This window comes from Centruroides vittatus, unplaced genomic scaffold (assembly GCF_030686945.1).
Source record: "Centruroides vittatus isolate TY-2023 unplaced genomic scaffold, ASM3068694v2 scaffold_2802, whole genome shotgun sequence".
Taxonomy (NCBI): Eukaryota; Metazoa; Arthropoda; class Arachnida; order Scorpiones; family Buthidae; genus Centruroides; species Centruroides vittatus.
Window position 1 is genome coordinate 1,558,372 of NW_027122693.1, and position 21,577 is coordinate 1,579,948.

Sequence of the window (21,577 nt, forward strand, 5' to 3'; positions counted from 1 at the left end):
GCAAAATCTCACCATGATCTTTGTGGAAATTTTATTAGTGAACTGAGCTGCGATTCTAGCATTTTAGAGGTAAGAAATGGGATAACGTCGAGTGGAGGAGGGGTCGTGTCGATCCGGAAATGCAGGGGCGACAAATCCACTAATAACTAAAGTAGATATTTATTCAGACACATAGATTACTATAAAAGCTAACAAGACAACGTAACAATGACTCTAGATATATCGGCTAAATACTTCGGATTAACCTGAATCTACAAAATGGCCGAACTATTTATGTAGCTATAATTTTTATTTTTTCTATATTTTAGCTATATGCTTTGAATTTTTAATGTTATATTGCGAACATAAAAGCATTATGTTTTGATATCCATTAGTAAAATAATCATCATAAAAGGAAAGAACTGTTTTTATCGAAAGTCATACTTTTAGTCATGCATTTAGGGAAGTTAAAAATATGTGCTTATCATTGCATTCGTTGAGATCGGAACATTATGCCTATCATTATTCTTTTCATCTTTTATTTCGATAGGCATATTCATAAAATGGATTTAATAATCGATTTAATGCATCCGATCGTAAAATTCAAGGCGAATTATCGCTATTTAAGCAGTTTATACTCGAAGAAATATCTCGTCCTGTTAAAGGTGTCTAGTTTATTTACGTATATCGATAATTTTTGCTATTAACATGTTTATTTTATTAATGGATATCTACAGGAAGAATTCTTTTTAAAGTTTAGTATGGTGTACATGTTATTGACTATTAAATCAATATTCTAAAAATGTATATCAGAATAAAAGACCACTGAAATTCACAACGTTCTCATCTCAACAAAGGAAATCATTCTTTTGCGACTTAAGCGACTAAAGATATCAATGTACTGTACTGTAACTCTAATTGTTGGAATTATGGCTGACAGATACTCCCAGGTGAATTATTTCATAAATTAATAGCGATTATATTATATCAAGAAACATATTATACCATAATTTAGTAAAATATTAAAAATAGCCATTCTGTATCCTCCATATTATATAGAGACAGAACTTGTGCAAATTAACATAATTTGCAGTAATATGATTTGAAATTCCTTACTATATGTGACTACTTCATCGTCGACCTTTTTCGTTGTTTTATGGATTTCAACACTTAAATTGTGCTAAAATGGTTTTGCCCTCAAAGAAAACTTAGACGTGTCAAGAAACACTTGTTATTTACAAAATATTAAGTGAGGGGCATAACATAAAAATGGCCTAAATAACGAAGAAATAATATTTCATTAAATAAAATAATAATCTTATGAAAAAACTATTAAAATAACATCGATTACTTAATAAAGTAACTGACTCTGGTTCATTAATTAATCGTTAACTTTCGCCTTTTTAAATCCTCATGCAAATCATATTAATATTCAACTCATATACATTATTATAAATTGTACATGGACGACATAGTTTCTACAAACATGACTTAATGATTTGAATCAAACAACGAGAAATATGTATTCTAATTTACAAGAAGAGATTTGTTTGACTTGTTTGTTAGAACCTTGCCTAAGGATGGCAATCATCTTTGGCTTGGATATTTGTAACATATGCAGCTGCAGAAAAGAAGTGTTTACGCTAAAAGTTATTAAATTAAAAAATAATTATGTCAAATTCATAAAATATGTTTATATGGCAAAATACTTTTATTCTACTTTGGCAGATAATACCGGGATTGAATAAATATGCAATTTGTGAAGGGTTGCTCGATAATGTAACTAATAAGCCCATACTATTAGCTACGGCTTACGCAATAATGTACTTAATTTATTCCATCTGCTTAACTATTCTTACGAAAAATGACAACAAAGTCAATTTAGATGTTGATTTAAAAAATGAATACTTCCAACGAAAGATGATAAATGAAAACAATTCTTCACTTAGAAAAGTTTCCCTGTTGACATCTTTCTGTACAATGGTGTTTATTATTTGTTTTCAATTTATGAATGTATATTTTTATTATTCCGGCGTAGAAAGAAAAAAGAAATTTGAAGGCGAAGCGCTGTTATGCACTACTCTGACGGTTTAGCTCTGATGCCTCTAATAGGAGGATTTGCATTTGCTTTATTATTCGTAGCTTTATTGTTGTTTATCATGTATAAAGAATTTGAACATGTCCTGTTTCAACTGTCCTCATTGAAGAAGAAAGACAAGAACATGCCGAATAAATTGAAAGAATTGATGCTACGACACCAAGAATTGTGGATATTTATCAATCAATTCAACACTAAACTTAATTATCCATTCTGCATTTTGTACTTTATTGTCATCTGGATAACCTGCTTCTGGTTTTATACATACCTATTTGCAGATGTGAATGATTTATTGCGTTTAGTTGCTTTACTAGCCTCCATACTTTGTACTTTCGTCTTTACAATTGAGGGTTGTTTACTGTCTTGTTTCGCATTTTCGGTAAGTATTCGTATTAACAAGTTATTTTTTCGAAAGCTAATTTCGTACTTTTTAGATGCAGAATGGTTTTCAAGATATTCGTCAACTCGCAGATTGCAATCTCAAACTGGAACAGAAACTCAAGGTATACACTTTACTCATAAGTATATTGCATTATGTCTTGGTAATGTTATATGTACACTACTTCCTAAATACAAAAATATAAAAATTATGGTCATATTTTTATTACATACTCAAAAATAATATATTTAAAAATAGCTGACGTTTATTAAAATAAAATTCAATAATATCACCTTGTTGAGAACTTTAAATTGCGTCTGATACTGCGATTATTGTTTATTTCGTTTTGTAGATTTTAGATTTTATGAAGAGATTTGGGAAAGTTTCCTTGTGTCTTTCAATCGGTGGTTTCTTTGATGTGGATAAGAAAATTCTTTTCAAGGTTGTTTCAGTTTATAATCATATAAGTATTTAATAAATTTCCTTTTCTGTAAAATTATAAGACATTTTTAAATTTCAATTTAACTACATAATTTCGATTATCGTTCTTTTTAGATGGCGAGTACGTTGCATTCTATTCTTTCGGGACTTTTAAAGTTAAGGAAGGTATCGAAGGGGAACATCCAATGCAACAAAATATTCTTATTAAATTCTACCGAATATAACTAATATACAGCGTATGAAATTTCATCGTTGCAAAATATTTCATCAGAAAAGAAATTTTGTCACTTCAGTAATATTCGTGACATGAAATTAGTACAACTTGCAATAGACTTATATGTTAAAGAACAAAATTCGTATCTTAATTTATTTTTAACCCTCGGGTGCCTGGTGAAGAAATTTTCGCCGAACGCCTGGTGGGGTCCAACAGACCCGAAAATAAAACACTACATTATATGGCTTGTAAAGATAATTTCAATGTTATGAATATATATATATATAATAGGTTTATTGAGACATATTTAAAATAAAACAATCATTGATTTACGGGAAATATTTATTCACACGACTATATAATAAAAAACGACAACTTTTTTTTGTTGTGACAAAAATATTAACTTTGTTTCCTTAGAAATCATGATGTAATCTCATTATAATTTAATTATTTTGGCTTCATTTTAGTGGCACATAATATAATTATCTGTTAAAGCATAAAAATTAAGCTGTTTCAGTTAAAGTTTGAAATTCAGAATTCAGGCATTTTTCCCATAGGAATTTCGCATGTCCCATGCATATAAATCTGGATTATTCTTTACAGATGCTCAGTAGCTACTTAAACGTTTATCTACTGACAACGTAAACGTTGTCAAACCTTAAAAATCAAACAAACACAAAAAATATTACTTACAATTTTGCAACGCCGCGCGCCTGATGGGGTCTGTGAGGCCCGGCACTTATTCAAACACGTCTTGTTTGCAGAATATCGCGCGATGAACTAAAAATTTTGTGTGGATCGCAAGCGCATAAACATAACTGAAGCTACTAATAATTTTAAGTCGCTAACGCAAATATTAAAATAGTTATGAACTTTTGAAAATGAGTCGGGCCTCTGAGAGCACCCCGGCACCCCGAGGGTTAAACTTCAAGTGGAATGCACAGATATAAAATTAGTACACACAAAATGATAATTTTTTTCTGCTGTAAGCACGGCTGTGTTTGTGAAGAAACACTATCGGAGCAGTAACCAACTGTGAAAAGTGTGGTTTGTACAGCAATAACCGATTACAAGTAAAGTTCTATTATTATGATTATTATGTTTTTTTAATATATATAAAAGAACTAAATAATAATAATATGTAATTCATATTTTCAGACTTCGGAAACAATGCTAGTTTTCACTACTATAAATTAATGTAATTTGTTGATAGTGCTATTGATACTACTGACAATTATATGAAATATTTATCGCTCTTTTCATTTGATAAAAAAACAGATGCTCCTTAAAATTAATAAATGGCACAATGCATCCGCTCTAAATTGGACCCCATACAAACTCTTTTTGACTCAATTGACAAGAGAAGTTGTCCATTGACATATGAGAATTAACGAAGAGATTTGACAGTGTGAATCAGAATTTCTGTCTTGTTTATGTTTGAATGACTAATACATAAGTTATGGAACAAACTATTTCTCATCTTTCCAAATTTAAGCATCGAATATCCAAATAAAGTGCTATTTACTGCAGTCACTTTTAAAGGTTGCTTTCTCAAGAAAGAAAAGCAACAGTAAATAACACTGATGTTGATAGATTACACGTCTATTGTTCTCTTTGTCCGGAATCAACTCAGAAAAGTGACGACAATGCCAAATTTGCAAAGTTTTAGAAAAATGCAATTTGAACAGCTGCAGAACTGAAAATCGAATACATCGCATATTGTGGAGCGAAATAATTTTAAAATGTACGTCAATATCAAGTGCTTTGTGAAGATCCATTATAATAGTTTCAAGATAACCAAGACGAAGTTTTTTTAAGCAGGAGACATCACATTGTGGTATTGTAACTATTTATATCCGTTTCGTAAGTGTAACAGCGTAAATTCACAGAGTTTTCATTAAAGTACCGCAGCGGTTCATAACAGATAAACTGACGAAACTACACACGTGAAAATCTTTCTTACAAGATATTGTCTCCATGGTGACTGTAGTGGTAATTAAGCAAAATCAAATAAACTCTTTACTTTCGGTAGTGACGCTTTATCGAGTTAAATTTAGTCGGTAATATGAAAATTACCTAAATTCAAAACTTTCATACGCTGCTCGTACTTAACATATTTTCAAAGGTTAATTTCGGCATTGAAAACAGGCAGTGGTGCTTCAGATAATTTCATTGCCACTACACGAATTTATAGATTTATAATGAAGTGCAATAGCTCAGTTCATAAAACGTTTAGAGCCAGTCGTAGAGTCATATGTACTATTATTTATATTTTATAGTCTGTTTGATTTGTTTTATTTCGTGTAGGTGAACGTGTAAGAATTACTACAATTCTAAAAATGAATATCTTGCACATTAATCTACGGATATTTGATCGTGCAAGAATTCTTCGTGTTCTTTAGTCAGCCCCTATTTGAATCAACTTATATGAAGAATAAAAAGTCGGGAATGTTTCACTTCGAGGGAAATTTCGTTTCAAAAGTAACATTTCACAAACTATTACTCGTATTTCTGTTTAAAATCGAAACTAAAATATTTTCTTAAATCAACATTGTAGTCTTTGTCCGCTATTATGTATAAACTAGTGTTGCAACGAATAGTATATTCAGCCTCAGACCAAGGACGACGCCAGACAATTGGTAAGGGGGGGCAAGATGATGTAAATTGATAGAGGATATGAATTGTATGTAGGTAAAATAAAAACGATTCATAAAGTTTTAATCATTCACTATGTACCGAAAAAGAAATATCTTAAATAAAATATTTTCTTTAACTTACAAGAAGCCTAATAAGATTATTTTAATTAAAACTTAGCATTTAAATAATTTTTTCAAATTTCTAGGAGAGGGCAGCTGCCCCTCCTGCCCCCCTGGCGACGCCCTTGCCTCAGGCCGATTAACGAATATTCGGCCAAGAGCGTTGCCGAATAGCCGAATATTCGACCAAACTATTCGGCTTGATTAACGCACGTACGAAAATTGGCGCGCAAACCGGATTATGGCAAGGACCCTGCTCTCTATTTGCCCGTTGTCACTACGCTTCGTCAATTGCGTTAATTCTTGACAGTTGTAGCGGACAGACAAGAACGTCACGGCAGTGTGTGATCAATGATGATATCAAATGTGGATAACAATGAAATGACCCACACGTGAAAATTACGGAGAAAAAACAGAGAAGGACCGAGAAATGAAAATGTGAAAATAAATATGAAATTGAGTTGATAACATAATCGAACAAGTCGAGGCAGCTTATTGGCGCGAAATTCGCGGTCGTCAATGCCAAATAATTGTTTTCGTAAACTTCGAAAAGCTAAATGCTCGTAATGAAAGCCGCTTAGCGTGCATGGGCGAAAGCATGGGGCCGTTCAGGCTACCAAGTTGTCTCGATTCTGTGAAATCATAACTGTGACTTATACCGACATACTATCTGTCTCTTTTCTCCGTTATCACCAGGCTACGTGTCACGTAATTGTAAAATGGGAAATCTACGATGGAAAAGTGACGAATCGAAAGTATCGTGCGCGCCCATTATGATGTATGCATAGGCAGATGTGGACTAGAGCGATAGGAGAAAGAGAAAGGGAAGAGCAAAGACGAGCGCTTATAAAGATGGATAGGCAGGATCAGACCCTCAGATGTACGACGATTATCGAACGAATAAGCGTGTACGTGTGCTGATCTTTGTAATTATAAACTGTGAATACATGTGACTAATATTATTTTGTTTTTTATTTTGTGCAGGCTATAAGTTATAAATAAATATAAACAAACAACACTAACCCGATAACATTAAATCTAAATACCAAAATGATTAATTTGCTGTGTTTTTGTTATTTCTTACTCCTGCTTTTAGGTATTCGGTCGAATAGGCCGAATACCGAATAGTAACAGATTATTCGTTGCATCACTATCGTACATATTTTCCATTCTTGTCTTTATGATCGGAAGTTAAATTTGAATTCTTAGTGCATGATCTATTTTTTCTCACAATTTTGATTTTTTCAGCTACATTTCTTCTAGAAAACAGTTCTGTAAAAGGTCACTGATTATACAAAACTCTTCACTTTCCATAATTAACCCACTACTTGCGACAATGTACGTAACTTACAACAATTCACAACTTAGATTTGAAAGTACACAATACATGCATGCTGACTGGGTACCGCAAGCTTTTCATACAATTTGGCCGCATTAAATGCTTATAATGACGAATGTAGGATGCACTTGTTTGCTAAGGCCATTCTCCACAAGCATCGCACTGACTTAAAACAGCTAGCCGCTAGTTGTCAATGTAAAAGGAAGCACAAATGATAAAAAAGTTTACACGTTAGAATAAATTATTATTGGCATATTAGTTAATAAGACTTAATTTTGTATTTAAATCTTGCAAAATTTCATCATAAACTTTGTGGAAATTTTATTGGTGAACTGAGCTGCGATTCTAGCTTTTTACAGATAAGAACCGGGATAACGTCGAGTGGAGGAGGGGTCGTGTCGATCCGGAAATGCAGGGGCGACAAATCCACTAAAAACTGAACTAGATATTTATTCAGACACATAGATTACTATAAAAGCTAACAAGACTAGGTATACGACTCTAGATATATCGGCTAAATACTTCGGATTAACCTAAATACACGAAATGGCCGAACTATTTATGTAGCTATATTTTTTATTTTTTCTATATTTTAGCTACATGTTTTGAATTTTTAATAGTATTGTGAGGTTAACCGAGGGTAGGAGATGGAGGATGATTCCTATCTTCTCTACCTCTTAACGGCACAAGACCTTGAGGTCCGACCTCGTTTGTCGAAAGGATGATTAGGGATCGAGCAATTAAAGTTTATTTATGGACGAGGATCGTAGGATCCTGTTCACATCAGGAACTGACACCAATCTATCATATTCTCGCGGATAGATACGCGTTATTTTCCGAATCGTGGGATGCCGGATGATGGCAATGAAGGAAGAAACGCACACTCTTCTAATATTAAACAAAAATACCCGTTTATTTTGAGATTGATAGGGAATACATCAATTAACATATTTGGAAGTATTTATATCATCGAATCGAATTATTAAACCGCGTCTGGATTGATTGGAGAGAGAGAGTTTACAAAACATCGCGAGTAGGATAAATACCTTAGTGATCCTGAGATTTGCACAAGTCCGAGGAACGAGAGTTCGCTTGAAAATAAGAGTCAATGGACTGAAGATAGATGAGATGGACGGCTTCAACGGCGGGAGACGATAATCCACGGCACACACACACTTGACAGTTGTCGAAACTTTTTCTCTCCCTGCGTCATCGTTCGTTTTTCTTTTATTTCGGGATCTTGGGTTCGAGATTTTGTGAAGTACGTCAAGGGTGGAAGTCCTTTTTCACCAATGGTGAATTACATGATATAATTATTTTTCAACAGTTAACTCATCTTCTACAAGGAAGTATTACCGTGGGAACGAAGGTTTATGATTAATTTTTACGAGAAAATTTGTCGGGTGTTTTTCCGTTTTTTGTTTCTGTGTTTGATTTAAACTTAACTTTCGAAAATCGGTTCGTAAATAAAATAAAAAATTTAAATCGAATCTCGTTATTCTTATATTCGGATCCTTACAGTATATTGCGAACATAAAAGCATTATGTTTTGATATCCATTAATAAAATAATCATCATAAAAGGTAAGAACTGTTCTTATCAACAGTCATACTTTTAGTTATGCAATTAGAGAACTTAAAAATATGTACTTATAATTGCATTCGTTGAGATAGGAACATTATGCCTATCATTATTCTTTTCATCTTTTATTCCGATAGGCATATTCATAAAAGGGATTTAATAATCAATTTAATGCATCTGATCTAATATTCAAGGTGAATTATCGCTATTTAAACAGTTTATATTCGAAGAAATATTTCGTCCTTTTGAAAGTGTCTAGTTTATTAACATATATCGATAATTTATGCTATTAAGATGTTTATTTTGTTAATGGATATCCACAGGAAGAATTCTTTTTAAAGTTTAGTATGGTGTACACGTTATTGACTATTAAATCAATATTCTAAAAATGTACATCAGAATAAAAGACCACTAAAATTCACAACGTTCTCATCTCAACAAAAGAAATCATTCTTTTGAGACTTAAGCTACTAAAGATATCAATGTACTGTATCTCTAATTGTTGAAATTATGGCTGACAGATACTCCCAGGTAAATTATTTCATAAATTAATAGCGATTATATTATATCAAGAACATATTATACCATAATTTAGTAAAATATTAAAAATAGCCATTCTGTATCCTCCATGTTATACAGAGACAGAACTTGTGCAAATTAACATAATTTGCAGTAATATGATTTGAAATTCATTACTATATGTAACTACTTCATCGTCGACCTTCTTCGTTGTTTTATGGATTTCAACACTTAAATTGTGTTAAAATGGTTTTGCCCTGAAACAAAACCTAAACGTGTCAAGAAACACTTGTTATTTACAAAATATTAAGTGAGGGGCATAACATAAAAATGGCCTAAATAACGAAGAAATAATATTTCATTAAATAAAATAATAATCTTATGAACAAACTATTAAAATAACATCGATTACTTAATAAAGTAACTGACTCTAGTTCATTAATTAATCGTTAACTTTCGCCTTTTTAAATCCTCATGCAAATCATATTAATATTCAACTCATATACATTATTATAAATTGTACATGGACGACATAGTTTCTACAAACATGACTTAATGATTTGAATCAAACAACGAGAAATATGTATTCTAATTTACAAGAAGAGATTTGTTTAACTTGTTTGTTAGAACCTTGCCTAAGGATGACAATCATCTTTGGCTTGGATATTTGTAACATATGCAGCTGCAGAAAAGAAGTGTTTACGCTAAAAGTTATTAAATTAAAAAATAATTATGTCAAATTCATAAAATATGTTATATGGCAAAATACTTTTATTCTACTTTGGCAGATAATACCGGAATTGAATAAATATGCAATTTGTGAAGGGTTGCTCGATAATGTAACTAATAAGCCTATACTATTAACTACGGCTTACGCAATAATGTACTTCACTTATGCCATCTGCTTAACTATTCTTACGAAAAATGACAACAAACTCAATTTAGATGTTGATTTAAAAAATGAATACTTTCAACGAAAGATGATAAATGAAAACAATTCTTCACTTAGAAAGGTTTCCCTGTTGACATCTTTCTGTGCAATGGTGTTTATTATTTGTTTTCAATTTATGAATGTATATTTTTATTATTCCGGCGTAGAAAGAAAAAAGAAATTTGAAGGCGAAGCGCTGTTATGCACTACTCTGTACGCTTTACTTCAGATGCCTCTAATAGGAGGACTTGCATTTGCTTTATTATTAGTAACTTTATCGTTGTTGGTCGCTTACAAAGAATTTGAACATCTCCTGTTTGAATTGTCTTCATTGAGGAAGAAACACAGGAATATGCAGAATAAATTAAAAGAACTCATGCTCTGTCACCAAGAATTGTGGCTATTCGTCAATCAATTTAACACTAAACTTAATCATCCGTTTTGCATTTTGTACTTTACTGTCATCTGGGCGACGAGTTTTTGGTTTTACGCTTATCTCTTTGTAGAAATGAATGAATTGATGCGTTATCTTGCATTAGTAATTTCTTTTCTTTTCACATTCATCTTTGTAATCTGGGGATGTTTATTGTCTTGTTTTGCTTTTACGGTAAGTATTTTCTTTAATATTTATTTTTATTCAAACATTAATTATTTTATTTTTTAGATGCAAAATGGTTTTCAAAATATACGTCAATTTGCAAATTGCAAACTTGAACTGGAACAGAAACTCAAGGTATATATTTTTACCCACGAGTAGTGGATAAATTGAGTCTTAATAAAGTTATAATAACTTCCTTAATACGAAAATATAATAAATTCTGGCCATATATTTTATATCGTAACGGATAATATATTTCAACATCGGTTAATATTTACTAAAATAAAATTGAATGAACTAACATTGCTTACAACTATTCATTGCATTTGTTATTGCGATTATTGTTTATTTCGTTTTGTAGATTGTAGATTTTATGAAGAGATTTGGGAAAGTTTCCTTGTGTCTTTCAATCGGTGGTTTCTTTGATGTGGATAAGAAAATTCTTTTCAAGGTTATTTCAGTTTATAATCATATAAGTATTTATTAAATTCTTTTTTCGGGAAAATTAGAAGACAGTTTTAAATTTTACTGTAACTTCATAATTTCGATTATCGTTCTTTTCAGATGGCGAGCACTATGCATTCTATTCTTTCGGGACTTTTAAGGTTAAGAAAGGCATCGAAGGGGAACAGACAATGCAACAAACTATTTTTATCTAATTCTACCGAATATAACTAATATACAGCGTATGAAATTTCATTGTTGCTAAATATTTCACCAGAAAAAAAAATTTGTCACTTTTGTAATATCCATGATATGAAATTAATACAACTTGCAATAGACTTATACGTTAGAGAACGAAATTCTTTCGCATTTCAAAATTCGTATCTTAATTGATTTTTAAACTTCAAGTGGAATGCACAGATATAAAATTAGCACACACAAAATGATATTTTTTTCTGCTGTAAGCACGGCTGTGTTTGTGAAGAAACACTATCGGAGCAGTCACCAACTGTGAAAGTGTGGTTTGTACAGCAATAACCGATTACAAGTAAAGTTCTATTATTATGATTATTATGTTTTTTTAATATATATAAAAGAACTAAATAATAATAATATGTAATTCATATTTTCAGACTTCGGAAACAATGCTAGTTCTCACTACAAAATTAATGTAATTCGTTGATATTGCTATTGATACTACTGAGAATTATATATTTATCACTTTTTTCATTTGATAAGAAAACAAATGCGCCTTAAAATTAACAAATGCCACAATGCATCCGCTGTAAATTGGATCCCATACAAACTCTTGTTGACTCAGTTGACAAAAGAAGTTGTCCATTGACATATGAGAATTAACTAAGAGATTTGACTGTTTGAATCAGAATATCTGTCTTGTTTATGTTTGAATGACTAATACATAAGTTATGGAACAAACTATTTCTCATCTTTCCAAATTTAAGCATCGAATATCCAAATAAAGTGCTATTTACTGCAGTCTCTTTTAAAGGTTGCTTTCTCAAGAAAGAAAAGCAACCGTAAATAACACTGATGTTGATAGATTACACGTCTATTGTTCTCTTTGTCCGGAATCAACTCAGAAAAGTGACGACAATGCCAAATTTGCAAAGTTTTAGAAAAATGCAATTTGAACAGCTGCAGAACTGAAAATCGAATACATCGCATATTGTGGAGCGAAATAATTTTAAAATGTACGTCAATATCAACTGCTTTGTGAAGATCCATTATGATAGTTCCAAGATAACCAAGACGAAGTTCTTTTTAAGCAGGAGACATCACATTGTGGTGTTGTAACTATTTATATCCGTTTTGTATTGTACAGAGTGGATTCACACAGTTTTCATTAAAGTACCGCAGCGGTTCACCACAGAATAACTGCCGAAACTACACACGTGAAAATCTTTTTTACAAGATATTGTCTCCATGGTGACTGTAGTGGTAAATAAACAAAATCAAATAAACTCTATACTTTCGGTAATGACGCTTTATCGAGTTAAATTTAATCGGTAATATGAAAATTACCTAAATTCATACGCTGCTCGTCTTTAACATAGCTTCAAAGGTTAATTTCGGCATTGAAAACAGGCAGTGGTGCTTCAGATAATTTCATTGCCACTACACGAATTTATAGATTTATAATGAAGTGCAATAGCTCAGTTCATAAAACGTTTAGAGCCAGTCGTAGAGTCATATGTACTATTATTTATATTTTATAGTCTGTTTGACTTGTTTTATTTCGTATAGATGAACGTGTAAGAATTACTACAATTTTAAAAATGAATATCTTGCACATTAATCTACGGATATTTGGTCGTGCAAGAATTCTTCGTGTCGTTTAGTCAGCTCCTATTTGAATCAACTTACATAAAGAATTGAGGGAAATTTCGTTTCAAAAGTAACATTTCACAAACTATTACTCGTATTTCTGTTTAAAATCAAAACTAAAATATTTTCTTAAATCAACATTGTAGTCTTTGGCTGCTATTATGTATAAACTAGTGTTGCAACGAATAGTATATTCGGCCTCAGGCCGATTAACGAATATTCGGCCAGGAGCGTTGCCGAATAGCCGAATACTCGACCAAACTATTCGGCTTGATTAACGCACGTATGAAAATTGGCGCGCAAACCGCATTATGGCAAGAACCCTGCTCTCTATTGGCCCGCTGTCACTACGCTTCGTCAATTGCGTTAATTCTTGACAGTTGTAGCGGACAGACAAGAACGTCACGGCAGTGTGTGATTAATGATGATATCAAATGTGGATAACAATGAAATGACCTACATGTGAAAATTACAGAAAAAGAACAGAGAAGGACCGAGAAGTGAAAATGTAAAAATAAATATGAAATTGAGTTGATAACATAATCGAACAAGTCGCGGCAGCTTATTGGCGCGAAATTTGCGGCCGTCAATGCCAAATAATTGTTTTCGTAAACTTCGGAAAGCTAAATGCTCGTAATGAAAGTCGCTTAGCGGGCATGGGCGAAAGCATGGGGTCATTCGGGCTACCAAGTTGTCTCGAATCTGGAAAATCATAACTGTGACTTATACCGACATACTATCTGTCTCTTTTCTTCGTTATCACCAGGCTACGAGTCACGTAATTGTAAAATGGGAAATCTACGATGGAAAAGTGACGAATCGAAAGTATCGTGCGCGCACATTATGATGTATGCATAGGCATACGTGTACTAGAACGAGAGGAGAAAGAAAAAGGGAAGAGCAAAGACGAGCGCTTAAAAATAAAAAATAGGCATGGTTAGACCCTCAAATGTACAGTACGACGATTCTCGAACAAATTAGCGTGTACGTGTGCTGATCTTTGTAATTATAAACTGTGAATACATGTGACTAATATTATTTTGTTTTTTATTTTGTGCAGGTTATGTTATAAATAAATATAAACAAACAACACTAACCCGATAATCATTAAATCTAAATACCAAAATGATTAATTTACTGTGTTTTTGTTATTTCTTACTCCTGTTTTTAGGTATTCGGTCGAATAGGCCGAATACCGAATAGTAACAGATTATTCGTTGCATCACTATCGTACATATTTTCCATTCTTGTCTTCATGATAGGAAGTTAAATTTGAATTCTTAGTACATGATCTATTATTTCTCACAATTTTGAAGTTTTTAGCTAGATTTCTTCTAGAAAACAGTTCTGTAAAAGGTTACTGATTATACAAAACTCTTCACTTTCCATAATTAACTCACTACTTCCGATAATGTACGTAACTTACAACAATTCACAACACAATACACGCATGCTAACTGAGTACCGCAAGCTTTCCATACAATTTGGCCGCATTAAATGCTTAGAATGACGACATACAGGTGCACTTGTTTGCTGAGGCCATTTTCCACAAGCATCGCACTGACTTAAAACAGCTAGCCGCTAGCCGCTATGTAAAAAGAAACAAATGATAAGAGAGTTTACGCGTTAAAATAAATTATTATCGGCAGATTTGTTCTCATATATAAAGTATATTGACAGTCAAAACTTTCTCATAAGCATGCGGCACATGCTACGCTACCCCAGGGAATTCGCTCTTGGTTACAACAGATATATGGACAGAACTTACTGTATTTTTGTGACTGTATTCACAGATTATTTGTGTTGAAATGCCAACTTAAAAACGCTGCGGATTATAAGATGGGCGGTTATACGTTAATATTAAAGTATAGCAACGGTCAACCACAGAGGAACTTCGGAAACTACACGTGGAAATCTTTCTTACACGATATTTTCAGGCTCGCAATTTCAAACATTTTGTAAAAATCTGGTGAATTTAGTCATACTACTATAAAATTTAGACTGGCAACTATCGCCGTTATACGAATATAAAATTTACACAATACTTTATCACAGATAATGTGTGTTTTTGTTTTATATTAATACCATATTACTTTGTGCCTCATACACCACGATAAATCCAATGAAGACTCGAACTGTAAATAACGTTGTCTTTATCCTTCACGTGAACTTTTTCTATTTACGTTTTTGTAATTATTCCTCTTATGAACTTTGTAAAAATTTGCTTGAAGTCTAGCAATAAGTAAATGAATCTTATTAACTAACAAGATATCGCAGGTATGCCAAGGGCTTAATTTTGTATTTAAACCTTGCAAAATATCACCATGATCTTTGTGAAAATTTTATTAGTGAACTGAGCTGCGATTCTAGCATTTTACAGGTAAGAACCGAGATAACGTCGAGTGGAGGAGGGGTCGTGTCGACCCGGAAGTGCAGGGGCGACAAATCCACTAATAACTAAAGTAGATATTTATTCAGACACATAGATTACTATAAAAGCTAACAAGACAACGTATAATGACTCTAGATATATCGGCTAAATACTTCGGATTAACCTGAATCCACAAAATGGCCGAACCATTTATGTAGCTATATTTTTTAATCCTTTCAAAAACTCTAAATTAAAATCCAAGTAAAATAAACTACTCTTTAAATCCCATTTCGAGTGAGTTATTTAGAGAAAAAAGGAACGAAAAGATGCTATACTTTGATCAACTTCTTTATTTTATTTCCCAAATGCATTTCGCAACGCCTCATCAGTGGGTAGTTCAGTCCTGGTAACCTCCGTTCCTTTTATGCTGGATGATGTTTTCCCAGCATGCATCTATCTGCATACCGTCATTCAGATTAATTAAATTTGCATATTCTTTTATACAAAAATGTTCTATTATTCTACGTTTTAAACAATCTTCTTCTTTATAAAGTATTTTCACATTATTTCTATCTATTTCACAAAAATTATTTTTATAATGTAGGTACCACGGTGATTCTTCTCTTTTTAATCTTATTGCTGCCTCGTGCTCTTTTAAACGTATTTCCAACTTCCTTCCGGTTTCTCCAACGTAAGACTTCGTTTGTCGACAAGTACAAGATAATTTACAAATTACACCTGCAACATCAAGTTTGTTTAACATATTTGTATCATCTTTGTTTATGACATTAACTATATTCAACAATTTGTTCTTTTGTTCTGCCACGATACATATAGAATACTGTTTAAGAATTAATTTATATCTCTCATAAAGTTTATGTACTGTACATACGGAAATTCAACATATATAATATTATCAATATGATTACAACATTATATCTGTAATTTACAAATTGATTGTACCACTTACATAATAAATTCTTTGGATAATCATTCAATAAATATTTTTTAAAAAGTTGTTTTATTTCTTTATCCATTTCTTCCTGTAAGGATGTCCTATTTACTATTTTTCTGAGATCCGACGCGAGTTTTGGTCCGACGACCGATCCCATAGAGATTCCATTTTTTTGACGATAAAAGTCTGTGTAAATTTTAAAATAATTATTTTTAAATATAAATTCAATAAAAATTAAAATGTGCTCAGGTATATTATATCTATTTATAGTTTCTTTAATCATTTCTAGTGTTATCGATGGATACATGGATTTAATATCTAAGCTCATAAGGCAATGACTTTTTTTAATTTTACCTTTTAGTAATCCATTAATTAATTCATCTGTATTTTTTATACTATAGGGTGATCTATCGATTTTCTGCAAGTAAATTTTCAAGTAATATTCAAGATTATATAAAACTGTTTTTTTTTGTTTTTTTAAATCCACCAATGGTCGACATATATTACCAGGTTTATGAGTCTTAATTCTTAGATTTAATTTTGGATATCGTATATTATTAAAGTCTAATATCTTTTTTTACCTGGTGACTTGGGACTTCCTGTTTATATTTTTTCATTAATTTTGTAAGGTTTCCCTTTATTTCCTTTAGCGGATCTATTGGTAACTGTTCATATTCGTCAGACGAAACAATTTCATTTTTCTTTAATTGTAATTCTTCTTTTGTTAATATAACAAGTTGATGCGACTTATCTGCCTTTACTATGGAAAGGTTATGTTTCTTAAAAAACTTAATTAATCTTTCTGATTTTTTAATTATTTTATTTGCTTTTTTATCAGTTATATAATTATTTTTACCTCTGTACTTGCCCAAGTCTTTCACTTAAGTTGGCTGGTAGCTGTGCTTTATCCTCTTTAGATACAGATATTTTCCGTATAACATTTTCAACGTCTGCTACTATCGGATAAGGTTTAGCGTACATTGGTAAGTTCATATTAAGTCCCCAGGACAACAAGTCGACAAACGAAGTCTTACGTTGGAGAAACCGGAAGGAAGTTGGAAATACGTTTAAAAGAGCACGAGGCAGCAATAAGATTAAAAAGAGAAGAATCACCGTGGTACCTACATTATAAAAATAATTTTTGTGAAATAGATAGAAATAATGTGAAAATACTTTATAAAGAAGAAGATTGTTTAAAACGTAGAATAATAGAACATTTTTGTATAAAAGAATATGCAAATTTAATTAATCTGAATGACGGTATGCAGATAGATGCATGCTGGGAAAACATCATCCAGCATAAAAGGAACGGAGGTTACCAGGACTGAACTACCCACTGATGAGGCGTTGCGAAATGCATTTGGGAAATAAAATAAAGAAGTTGATCAAAGTATAGCATCTTTTCGTTCCTTTTTTCTCTAAATAACTCACTCGAAATGGGATTTAAAGAGTAGTTTATTTTACTTGGATTTTAATTTAGAGTTTTTAAAGGATTAAAAAATTTAACCAATCCTACTGCCTTTTTTAAATTTTTTGAATAGTTTCAACTATATTTTTTCTATAATTTAGCTATATGCTTTGAATTTTTAATAGTATATTGCGAACATAAAAACATTATGTTTTGATATCCATTAATAAAATAAAACAAAATACGTAAAAAAAAAATATATTTAATGAAACAATCATCATAAAAGGTAAGAACTGTTTCTATGAACAGTCATACTTTTAGTCATGCATTTAGGGAACTTAAAAATGTACGCTTATAATTGCATTCGTTGAGATCGAAACATTATGCCTATCATTATTCTTTTCATCTTTTATTTCCATAGGCAAATTCATAAAATGGATTTAATAATCGATTTAATGCATCCGATCGTAAAATTCAAGGTGAATTATCGCTAATTAAATTTTCCAGCATAAAAGGAACGGAAACAGTTTATACTCGAAGAAATATTTCGTCCTGTTGAAGATGTCTACTTTATTAACGCATATCGATAATTTTTGCTATTAAGATGTTTATTTTATTAATGGATATCCACAGGAAGAATTCTTTTTAAAGTTTAGTATGGTGTACACGTTATTGACTATTAAATCAATATTATAAAAATGTACATCAGAATAAAAGACCACTAAAATTCACAACGTTCTCATCTCAACAAAGGAAATCATTCTTTTAAGACATAAGCTACTAAAAGGTATCAATGTGACTCTAATTGTTGGAATTATGGCTGACAGATACTCCCAGGTGAATTATTTCATAAATTAATAGCGATTATATTATACCATAATTTAGTAAAATATTAAAAATAGCCATTCTGTATCCTCCATGTTGTATAGAGACAGAACTTGTGCAAATTAACATAATTTGCAGTAATATGATTTGAAATTCCTTACTATATGTAACTACTTCATCGTCGACCTTCTTTGTTGTTTTATGGATTTCAACACTTAAGTTGTGCTAAAATGGTTTTGCCCTGAAACAAAACCTAAACGTGTCAAGAAACACTTGTTATTTACAAAATATTAAGTGAGGGGCATAACATAAAAATGGCCTAAATAACGAAGGAATAATATTTTATTAAATTAAATAATATTTTTATGAACAAACTATAAAAATAACATCGATTACTTAATAAAGTAACTGACTCTGGTTCATTAATTAATCGTGAACATTCGCCTTTTTATATCCTCATGCAAATCATATTAATATTTAATTCGTATACATTATTATAGATTGTTCATGGACGACATAGTTTCTACAAACATGACTTAAAGATTCAAATCTTTTCTAATAATTTGTGTGCAACAAAAGAAAATATGTATTCCAATTTACAAGAAGAGATTTGTTTGACATCTTTGTTAGAACCTTGCCTAAGGATGGCAATCATCTTTGGCTTGGATATTTTTAACATATGCAGCTGCAGAAAAGAAGTGTTTACGCTAAAAGTTATTAAATTAAAAAATAATTATGTCAAATTCATAAAATATGTTTTATGGCAAAATACTTTTATTTTACTTTGGCTGATAATACCGGGATTGAATAAATATGCAATTTGTGAAGGGTTGCTCGATAATGTAACTAATAAGCCCATACTATTAGCTACGGCTTACGCAATAGTGTGCTTGATTTATTCCATCTGCTTAACTATTCTTACGAAAAATGACAACAAACTCAATTTAGATGTTGATTTAAAAAATGAATACTTCCAACGAGAGATGATAAATGAAAACAATTCTTCACTTAGAAAAGTTTCCCTGTTGACATCTTTCTGTGCAATGGTGCTTATTATTTTTTATCAATTTCTGAATGTATATTTTTATTATCCCGGCGTAGAAAGAAGAAAGAAATTTGAAGGCGAAGCGCTGTTATGCACTACTCTGTACGTTTTACTTCTGATGCCTCTAATAGGAGGATTTGCATTTGCTTTATTATTCATAGCTTTATTGTTGTTTATCATGTATAAAGAATTTGAACATGTCCTGTTTCAACTGTCCTCATTGAAGAAAAAAGACAAGAACATGCCGAATAAATTGAAAGAATTGATGCTACGACACCAAGAATTGTGGATATTCATTAATCAATTTAACACTAAACTTAATTATCCATTCTGCATTCTGTACTTTTCTGTCATCTGGATAACCTGCTTCTGGTTTTATACATACCTATTTGCAGATGTGAATGATTTATTGCGTTTAATTGCTTTACTATCCTCCATACTTCTTACTTTCGTCTTTACAATTGAGGGTTGTTTACTGTCTTGTTTCGCATTTTCGGTAAGTATTCGTATTAACAAGTTATTTTTTCGAAAGCTAATTTCTTACTTCTTAGATGCAGAATGGTTTTCAAGATATTCGTCAACTCGCAGATTGCAGTCTCAAACTGGAACAGAAACTCAAGGTATACACATTACTCATAAGTATATTGCATTATGTCTTGGTAATGTTATATGTACTGTATATGTACTCCTAAATACAAAAATATAATAAATTATGGCCATATTTTTATTACATACTCAAAAATAATATATTTAAAAATAGCTAACATTTATTAAAATAAAATTCAATAATATCACCTTGTTGAGAACTTTAAATTGCGTCTGATACTGCGATTATTGTATATTTCGTTTTGTAGATTTTAGATTTTATAAAGAGATTTGGGAAAGTTTCCTTGTGTCTTTCAATCGGTGGTTTTTTTGATGTGGATAAGAAAATTCTTTTCAAGGTTATTTCAGTTTCTAATCATATAAGTATTTATTAAATTCTTTTTTCGGGAAAATTTGAAGACAGTTTTAAATTTTACTTAACTTCATAATTTCGATTATCGTTCTTTTCAGATGGCGAGTACTATGCATTCTATTCTTTCGGGACTTTTAAGGTTAAGAAAGGCATCGAAGGGGAACAGACAATGCAACAAAATATTTTTATCTAATTCTACCGAATATAACTAATATACAGCGTATGAAATTTCATTGTTGCTAAATATTTCACCAGAAAAAAAATTTGTCACTTTTGTAATATCCATATGAAATTAATACAACTTGCAATAGACTTATACGTTAAAGAACAAAATTCTTTCGCATTTCAAAATTCGTATCTTAATTGATTTTTAAACTTCAAGTGAAATGCACAGATATAAAATTAGCACACACAAAATGATATTTTTTTCTGCTGTAAGCACGGCTGTGTTTGTGAAGAAACACTATCGGAGCAGTAACCAACTGTGAAAAGTGTGGTTTGTGCAGCAATAACCGATTACAAGTAAAGTTCTATTATTATGATTATTATGTTTTTTTAATATATATAAAAGAACTAAATAATAATAATATGTAATTGATATTTTCAGACTTCGGAAACAATGCTAGTTTTCACTACTATAAATTAATGTAATTTGTTGATAGTGCTATTGATACTACTGACAATTATATGAAATATTTATCACTCTTTTCATTTGATAAGAAAACAAATGCGCCTTAAAATTAATAAATGGCACAATGCATCCGCTCTAAATTGGACCCCATACAAACTCTTGTTGACTCAGTTGACAAGAGAAGTTGTCCATTGACATATGAGAATTAACGAAGAGATTTGACAGTGTGAATCAGAATTTCTGTCTTGTTTATGTTTGAA

The 21,577-nt window shown here is 31.3% G+C and overlaps 2 long non-coding RNA genes across 3 annotated transcripts; both read left to right on the forward strand.

Moving 5' to 3' along the window:
• The first annotated feature begins 2,261 nt into the window (after positions 1-2,261).
• On the forward strand, positions 2,262-3,120 carry LOC136987825 (uncharacterized). Of its 2 annotated transcripts, XR_010882682.1 has the most exons (4): positions 2,262-2,456; positions 2,512-2,580; positions 2,809-2,898; positions 3,012-3,120. It is a non-coding gene; the product is annotated as an uncharacterized lncRNA (long non-coding RNA). The 2 variants fall into 2 exon arrangements; XR_010882681.1 differs by having other exon boundaries at positions 2,262-2,580.
• Positions 3,121-19,920: 16,800 nt separating this feature from the next.
• On the forward strand, positions 19,921-20,668 carry LOC136987841 (uncharacterized). The gene is made up of 3 exons (XR_010882683.1): positions 19,921-20,224; positions 20,280-20,348; positions 20,583-20,668. It is a non-coding gene; the product is annotated as an uncharacterized lncRNA (long non-coding RNA).
• Positions 20,669-21,577: the final 909 nt, after the last annotated feature.